This window comes from Canis aureus, chromosome 11, assembly GCF_053574225.1.
Source record: "Canis aureus isolate CA01 chromosome 11, VMU_Caureus_v.1.0, whole genome shotgun sequence".
Taxonomy (NCBI): Eukaryota; Metazoa; Chordata; class Mammalia; order Carnivora; family Canidae; genus Canis; species Canis aureus.
In genome coordinates this window covers 44,368,713-44,378,079 of record NC_135621.1, presented here as the reverse complement: position 1 = coordinate 44,378,079, position 9,367 = coordinate 44,368,713, and the positions used below count along the sequence as shown (strand labels likewise).

Below are 9,367 nucleotides of genomic sequence, written 5' to 3'. Positions count from 1 at the left end.
CATCTGAGAGGCTCCTCACTGGTAGAACGGTTTACAGTTCCTGGAGCTCTTCCTGTTCTTAGAATGGATCCTGTGGTTGAGGCATGCCCGCCTAATGCTGGTGGTATTAATAGTGATCTGCAAACTGTTCTCGATACAGGCAGTAAAGTCGTGATGGAACTGTGCAGAGGAAGGAGGTCCCCATCTGCATCTGTTTCTACTAACACAGTATCAGGCCAAGCAAAGAGGGCCCAGGTTTAAAAACTATTCACACTTTGATATATTTTTTTAAAGATAAGACTCTATAAGTCTTATCTAAGCAGTTCTCCAAGAGTGTCTTGTGTTTCTGACCTCTTAGGAGCAGAGGACTAGCTTCCTTTGTTCAGGACCATCTTTTCCCAGAGATGTTCATAGAGCAAAGTGCCTTGGAGGGTACAGTGTTTCCCTCTGGGGCAAAGGGCAGGCTTGTTTACGTCCAGCAGGATGAAGATGCTGTCTTTCCCAGGACGGCGGGGGCAGGCAGGCTTGCTCTCGGTCACACAAGACTGAGGCTGAGAGGCTGAGAGTTGCTCTCCTGTTGTGCAACCCACTGTGTGTATAGATGCCAACTGGCCCTCTTCATATCCTTGTGGGAACTGGGGCCCCTGGGAACCCCGGCCACAAAACACTGCTGTGCTAGCCACTGCCCTTGCGGTGAGCAACCCAAACCTTTGTCTCTGACTCACGAGTTTTGTGTCCTGTGCCAGCATCTGCGAACCACGGCAGGCTCACTGTTGGTTAGAACGAACGTGGCCAACTTGCTTGCAAATAGGGCAAAATCTTAGCCCTGTCACAGTTCTTGACACCATGTAAAATCGTTAAGTTTCTTTGCTTTGGATTGGAAGTGAATCACTTTGGAATCAGCGAAGTAAAAATAAATAGATCGTGCTGATTGCAAGCTCCGATTTGCATATGTATATATCTCTCTGAGTAATAAAAGCGGAGGAATAAGTTATCTTAAAATGCCATCTGCCCATTAGACAAAAATATTTCATATTACATGGATTATAGAGTAAGATAATGAAGAAGGCGTTGCTGGTGCAAACTCTGGAGTCCATTGGTGGCCTTCTTCTTTCTGGATTAGTCCAGGGCCTTGCTGGTCTATCCCCAGACTGGGGGTGTGTGCAGCACTGGCAGGAAAGGAACTGCCTCTTCTCCTTCAGAACTTCCCCCAAGTCTGTCCATTCACCTCTTGTTCCCTGTTATTATCTGCACAGCACTCCAAGTCTGATACCCACCTGCTATTTCTTGACCTCTGACTCTAGCTTAACCGCATTCCTTGGCTCCTGGTGGACTCACCACTAAAGAAACATGAGCTGACTGCAGCTGGCCAGGAATTCCTGCGTCTCCGTGTGACTGGAATAGAGGACCCGGTGGTGGGAACAGAGGGCAGCAAACACATCTCAGGAAGGGCTGCTCTTTTGTTTAGGAAAAGCATTAATGAGTCTTGATGAGGAGGACAAGGCGAGGCCCCCTCCCCAGGGCAGGGCTGGCATGCACACGGGTCAGCGTGTGCAGTTCTGCAAATGATGTCTTCCCTTGATGTTATTGCATCTTGGACTCCTGTGCAGGCAGGAGACACAGAAGAGTTTTTTTTTTTTTTTTTAATTTTTATTTATTTATGATAGTCATACAGAGAGAGAGAGAGGCAGAGACACAGGCAGAGGGAGAAGCAGGCTCCATGCACCGGGAGCCCGATGTGGGATTCGATCCCGGGTCTCCAGGATCGCGCCCTGGGCCAAAGGCAGGCACTAAACCGCTGCACCACCCAGGGATCCCCAAGAGTTTGGTTTTGTTCGGGGAGGGTGCTGAGACTCAGAGAAGAGAAGAGCAGAGACATGGAGTTGAGAAGGGAGGAAGGGAGGCCCAGCAGTGTGGCGGGAGGCTGGGGGTAAGGGGCAGACGTGCTCTCCATCCCTGCAAGGAGGGGCGGCCAGTGATTGGAGCGGGGACGCCCTGGGATCCTCTGAGATGGGGTTAGGGTGCCCGGGCAGGCCTCACCTGCAGTGCTGGCCTCCAATTGGATGCAGCCCTGAAACCACTTCCGAGATTCCACCCAAGCTCCCCCTGCCCTTCTGCTGGCACTGCCTGAACCCCGACGTGGGCAAACAGGCCTTGCAGCTCCGCTTGGGCTACTTGTGCTTCTTAGACCCACCATGGCCCTCCTGCCTCAGAAACAGGACAGCAAGTCCCCGTGGAGGCACACAAGACAACAGGAGCCCGCAAAGTGGGCTTTGCTTTTGTCCTCACCCTGCGTGCCGACGCTCTAGCAGTTGTGGCTCGAGCACACATGCTGTCTAATGACACTGTCCTCAACTGCACGTTCAGCTATCCTTCCCCAAACCCCACTGCTCATCCTGCTCGGAGATGTGCGGCAGCCGACGAAGTAAGCAAGAGGAGCTGCCTGGCACTCCAACACTCCACCCCTTGGAAGGAGAGAAGGCAAGGAGGCAGCTACAGAGGAGCTGAAAGCCGGAAGATGTGGGTGCTCAGTGGGGAGCAGAGCTGTCTGCAGAGACCACGCGGTGGGCAAGGGGTGACCAAATCCTGAGCCCCCATTTCTGGGCCCCGGCTTCCCGCCCCTCAGCTCCTAACCTGTAAAGTGGAAGGCAGTAGCCCATGGCCAGGCCCTTGCAGGCTGTTAGGACCTCTCAGTACCCCGGAGCCTTGGCCTGTTGTACGGGGAGAGACTGTGCCCCTTGGAGAATCACGTCTGCCTGCAGCCCAGTCAGGCTCAGTTTAGGCTGCTCTGATACCTGAAGGGGAACAGGGCAGAAAGGCAGCGCAGGGCGCACTAGGGTCAGCAGGTGGGGAGCACACAAACACCCCGCTGTCCTGGCAGGTGGGGGTGCAGGGGAATGGGCTTGTCAGAGCTGGGGGCCTGGGACGATGCAGTCCCAGGGGCTGAGACCTGGGCTCTCCTTGAGAGGCAGGCAGAAATGAAGTGCATCCTGGGGAATGAACTGGTAATTACTGGGACTAGAAGGTGTGTTCGAAGCCTTAAGATGGGAAGGAAGAGGCAAAGAAAGGAAGGGACTTTCAAGAGATTAACTTTCAGATCAACTCTGTTGTTTTTGGTTTTTGGTTTATTTATTTATTTATTTATTTATTTATTTATTTATTTATTTATTTTAGATTTACTTTTTACTTTAGAGAAAGAGAAAGAAGGCATGCAAGCAGGGGGAGGGGCAGAGGGAGAGGGAGAGGGAGAGAGAATCTCAAGCAGACTGTGTTTCAGTGCAGAGCCCACCTAGGGACTCAATTTCAGGTCCCTGAGATCATGACCTGAGCAGAAATCAAGAGTCGGACACTTAACTGACTGAGCCCCCCCCAGGCGCCGCAGTGTCTTAAAGGACAGGTCAGGCTGAGTGGGATGAGATGGAAATGGTGGACAGACAGATGCCAAGTGGAGATGCTAAGCTGGTGGAAATCACAGCTACCATGTGCATTTCTACTCATCTACCCCACTGCAGAGATGTGTGGTTTTAAGGGGCCCTTTACACACAGTCACTTGTTCGATCTCCCTGTCTCAGTTCAAATGACTTGTGACAAATAAGCAGGGAAGAGCCCATGTCTTTAAGTCCTAATTATGTGCACCTGGCATAGAGGGAGTGCTTGATAAATATTGTTTGAAAGAAAAACTTATTTTCATTACTATATTTAGCATGTTCCTTTGTATACAGTATGCTTAATTCAATTAATTTTTTAAAAGATCTTATTTATTTATTCATGAGAGATACAGAAAGAGAGGCAGAGACACAGGCAGAGGGAGAAGCAGGCTCCATGCAGGGAGCCCGATGTGGGACTCGATCCCGGGACTCCAGGGTCACACCCTGGGCCGAAGGCAGACGGTCAACCGCTGAGCCACCCAGGCGTCCCTCAATTAATGTTTAATTGATTTTATTGTCAGTATCTCCCCACCTCATCTCTACATTATTAGAATAACAGCTTTCCCTCACAAATCCCTTTGTGATCCAATTAATTAAAATCTTTTTTCTGAGACATTTTCTTACCATTCTGCACATTAGATCATTTAGGTGTACTTCTGTATTTTTTTTTTTTTTTTTAATTTTTATTTATTTATGATAGTCACAGAGAGAGAAAGAGAGAGGCAGAGACATAGGCAGAGGGAGAAGCAGGCTCCATGCACCGGGAGCCCGATGTGGGATTCGATCCCGGGTCTCCAGGATCGCGCCCTGGGCCAAAGGCAGGCGCTAAACCGCTGCGCCACCCAGGGATCCCGTACTTCTGTATTATCTCAGGAAAGTTACTTCAATTATGTCCTTTTCTGATGGGGGAAGTCCAGCTTATAGAAGTGAAAGAACACTAACCAAGAATATATATAATTTAAATGTCAATATTAAATCCTGAGTTTTTCTACTTCTTCCAATGACAAAAGAAGAGAAAATCAGACAAAAATGCATTACAAACATTTGCAAATTATACATCTGACAAGGATCATATCCAGAATATAGAAAGAACTCTGGCAACTGAATAATAAAAAGAGAAATAGCCCAATTAAAAAAGGGTAAAGGCATTAAATAGTCCTCCAAAGAAGACAGATAGCTAATAAGAACATGTGAAGACACTTAACATTAGTAGTCATTAGGAAAATGCATATCAAAACCACAATGAAACACCACCAGGATGGCCATCATAAACAAGACAGACAATAACAAGTGTTGGTGAGGGTGTGGAGAAACTGGAAACCTCATACACTGCTGATGGAAGGTAAAACGGCGCAGCCCGTGAAGAAAACATTCAGTTCCTCAAAAAGCTGAACATACAGTTACCATATGACCCAGCAGTTCTACTCTTAGGTAGGTACCCTAGCGAATTGAAAGAAAAAAGTCCATATGAAAACTTTTAAATATTCATAGTAGCATAATTCATAACAGGCAAAACATGGAAGCAAATGTCCTCAATTGATGAATGCATAAGTAAAAATAGATACACAGAATGTGGCATTTTCATACAATAGAATAGTATTTGGCCATAAAAAGGAATGAAAAAAAAAAAAAAGAAAAAAAAAAAAAAAAAAAGGAATGAAGTATGGATACATGCTAAAACATAATGAACCGCAAAAGCTGATCAGAGAAAAACTCTAAAGATCTATCCTCCAGGGAAGCCATTCTAGATTTCTAAGTCAGCATGACTCTAAACTTTGTTCAAACCAAAAGCCTGATTTATGGCCACCGTGCATGTATTGTACATCTGCTTTGTGAATGAGTAACCAAAAGAAAAATCATCTTGTCCTTGAGATACGGATCAATGTTCCTGCTCCCTGCATTCCTTTATGATGTAAACCTCTTGATTCCTGCCTATATGCTAATCCATAATCTTCCGAGCTTCTACAAGATGTAAAATGTAGACAATCCTGTAAAAATGACTCATTCTTCAGAACACGTTCATCTCTGTGAAGAGCGTGTTTCCCAGGCAGCCTAACTTGGGCTCAAATAAAATGCTCTTTCTTGCAGTTAGAGATTCTAAAAGATTTGTTCATTTTGCATTGACAAAAACATCATGCTAAGTGAAAGAAATCAGTCATAAAAAAGCATATATTATATAATTCCACTTAAAGGAAATGCCCAGAATAGACAAATTCAATAAATACACAAAATAGATTAGCAATTTCCAGAGGCTAAGGGCCTTATAATAAAACCCTTACTTCTCTCTTAACAACTAAAAGCTTTCTGGAAGGTGTATATTTATAGGAGTTACTTATCATGAATTCATCTCATTTCAGCACAAGGTGAAATCATGTCTAACAGGTGAATAAAACACTGTAAACTGGATGGGGAGAGGTAGTCAGAGATGCCAGAGGGTGTGGTATGAAGACAGGGGAACCAGAATCACCAGTGGACCTGTGAAATGAGTGCCCTGGGATCCACAGGGACAGAACTTCATGGAGCTGAAACATAATTAGGGAGAAAGAAGTAGCCACAGGTTCCCGGGAGCACTGGCCATGGCAATGAGTGGAAGACGGGAGAGAAAAAGCAAACACCTGCCCAGGAAGCCTTCTCTCCCAGACAGTCTTTTAAAAGCAACTCAGGTTAATGTTAGCTTCAGGATTTCAGGGCTGTGCAGGCAAAGGAGAAGAGGCAACATGGACCTGGACAGAAAGCCGTCTATTTAGAAGACCTCTATGTTGCCTTCAAGGAGAATGAACAAAATTCAGTTGAAGAGAAATTGAATTCAGCTTCTTTAGCTGATGAGGGCTGGGCCCTGCGCTTTGGAACGCCCGTCACGTCACAGGTAGACGGAGTGCAGACGGAGATACGTCCTGGCCGTTAGCAGGCAAGCTGTTGCAAGCACATGCTTACGCTGAGTGTGCACTTGACTGAACTCTTCTAGAGAACAATGGAAAAGAGCGCCTTCCACGTATAGTTCTAGGGGCACAGATCTTGGAGCCTGCATTTGAAATTGGGCTGGGCTAAGGTTTTCGGCTCCCATTTGATGTATCTTTTCTTCCTACGACAACAGTTAAAAAGATGCAGGCTAAGGGGCATTTGTATTTCTGGAACTTCTTGTAATTTTCTGCAGAGAAGGAAGGATTAAAGTCACTATGCTGTTTGAGTTGTGTGAGCCCACTGAGCGTTTGTCCTGCCTGTGCTCCTGGCACAAAGGCAGACCAGCCCTCCCACGGACACCCTCCCACGGTTCACCAAAGGAGCTTCTTGGCCCGTCAATGTGCCTATCAAATGCGAGGGCTGCTCAGAGGATAGGGCGGGAACCTGTGTCCAAGCACATTGTCCCAAAATCTCTAGTGTGAGCAATACTCTTTTGATGTGGGATTCTTCAGTGTTGAATTCCCTGTGCTGCACGTACCCCTCCAAGCAAATCACGCTGAGGGACCATCGTTTCTGAAGGGCTCCCATTCCGTGTTTTACACACCCAGGGGGCTTCGATCCATTCAGTCTGGCATCTCCCTCTCAGAAACTAGATTCCTTTACAAAACAGAATCTCAGCATCTCCTTTGATGCCAAACCACTCTGAGCCCTGGTCAATTCAAGAGCTTTGACAAGCTCATTGTTTGGACAGGGATGCCCTCAGCTGGGGGGAGGGGAGTAGGGCGGGAATGAATGGGCCATGGCAATATTTCATTAAAAACCTTTTGGGGAAAAGGAAACAAGTGTTTTCAGATCCTCCTGTCTTGATAATTGAGTAGAAACCTAGCATGTGTCCAAACTATCAATCAAATCTTTTTTTTCATTGCAGGAAAAGCATCTGATAAACCCCTTTGGGTCCTATTTATTTCCAGATCTTCAAAATGAAAGTTCATTCTAATGCCAACGAGCAGAATGTCACTCAATAGAAGAACCCTCCCTGGCCCAGAAGGCTTGATTTGCCTTGGCTCTGAAAAGATGCAAACCCTAAACCCCACAGTGTTCGAGCCTGCGCACTCTGTAAGGAAAGATGTTTCTGCAGAGGGGAAGGTCTCCGATAGGCTTTCTCTGTCAATCAATATTTATTGGATATTCACACAACTGGGTCTCTGGTCTGAGCATAAAGTTACTTAGGCATAGGAGCATCTCTACATCCTTATGTGTTTGAAGGAAGAGGAAAATGAGAGGGGAGGGGGTTGCTCATTGCTGGTGAACCTTGTGAACTGGAATCTTATGCTCAATTTGTCATGTTAACCTGAGCTGGGAAGCCTGAGCGTGGTCCTTTAGAAGCCACCAATCCTGTCCTTTTCCGACATTGAAAGTCGCTTTTTGTTTATTGTCCAGTCGGATTCCCTTTCCAAATGATCTCCTCCCGGAGGAAGGGCAGGTAATAGCACCCAGTTCAATACGTCCTGGCATGGGAGTCCAGACAACTGCGTGCCATTACATCTAGTAACTTTACTGTGACATTTTAGGGTACGTTCAGGGACCAGAGGATCAGGGTGGTAAAAAGTCTGGGGGAAATCCCATAACCAGATGGGATGGAGGACCCCAGGCTGCATTTTCAAAAAATATTTTATTTATTTATTCATGAGAGACACAGAGAGAGGCAGAGACACAGGCAGAGGGAGAAGCAGGCTCCTTACTGGGAGCCCAATGCGGGACTCAATCCTGGAATCCCGGGATCATGCCCTGAGCCAAAGACAGATGCTCAACCGCTGAGCCATCCAGCCATCCCCCCAGGTTGAATTTTACAGATTCACCAAAAAACTCTCTAACGTCCCTGTAAACCTGTAAAATGTGGAGAAATACGTGTTCCTTGCTTATTCTCAAGATGTTGGTCAGCCTTAGTTAAGGACAGGACATCTGCTATGTATTTTCTTCATCATTAAACCTCCTCAGAGTTTTGGATACTCGATGTCTTTCACCTCTAGGAATTAATTAATTTATTTTTAAAGATGTATTTATTTACTCATGAGAGAGGCAGAGACACAGGCAGAGGGAGAAGCAGACTCCCTGTGGGAAGCCTGATGTGAGAGTTGATCCCAGGACCCCAGGATCATGGCCTGAGCCAAAGGCAGACAGTCAACCACTGAGCCACCCAGGTGTTCCACCCCTAATAGTTTAGATCCAACTTTATCTTTAATCTACAGGCCAGCTATAGACCTAAGCATCATTTTTGGGGCATGATCTGTGTCAACACACATGTGGTGTTCTAGAATGAAAAGCACTTCTCATGTATACAGGAGGACATTAATCAGCTAAGAGAAAAAAGAAACTCTGCTATTTGAGACAACATGGATGCCTCCTGAGGATGTTATGTTGAGCATGAAAAATCAGATAGAGAAAGGCAAAAACGGTATGATCTCACTTACACGTGGAGTTCAAAAAAAAGCCAAACTCACTCACTCAGAGAGTAGGGTGGTGCTTACCAGGGCCTGAGGATGGGGGGTGGGGGGGGACCAAGGATGTGTTGGTCAAAGGACACAGGTGAGCAGTTGGAAGATTAATGAGCTCTGGGCAGCAAATGCACAGCACAGTGATCACAGGCAATGATACCGTATCACATACTTCAAAGATGCCAAGAGACCAGATCTTAAATGTTCTCAACACAAGAAAGAAATAACAATTATGGGACGTGCCAGAGGTGCTCGCTAACACTACGGTGGTAACCACACTGTAATATGTAAATGTATCAAATCAACACGTTATACACCTTATATACTGTTCTATGTCTATTATATCGCAATAAAAAAAAGCGCATTTCTTAGCTACATGCCAAACAGCCACATCAGCTTTGATCACAACATGCTTTCAAGGTTAAGCCTCTCAAATTAATAAAACGAGGATATAAATCAACTGCTAAGTCAATTAGCAAAGACTCGGGCTCTCTTACCTATTTTGAGAAAGAGGCAGGCTCCCGGCCATGCAGGGCCTCTCAGGCCATTTCTGAGGATTTTGTT

General features: G+C 46.2%; 1 protein-coding gene across 1 annotated transcript in view; it reads right to left on the bottom strand.

The window, feature by feature from the left end:
- The window catches only part of CREG2 (cellular repressor of E1A stimulated genes 2), a 35,924-nt gene that overhangs the window by 20,718 nt on the left and 5,839 nt on the right, over nucleotides 1-9,367 (bottom strand). The gene's annotated exons all lie outside the window — the stretch shown is intronic.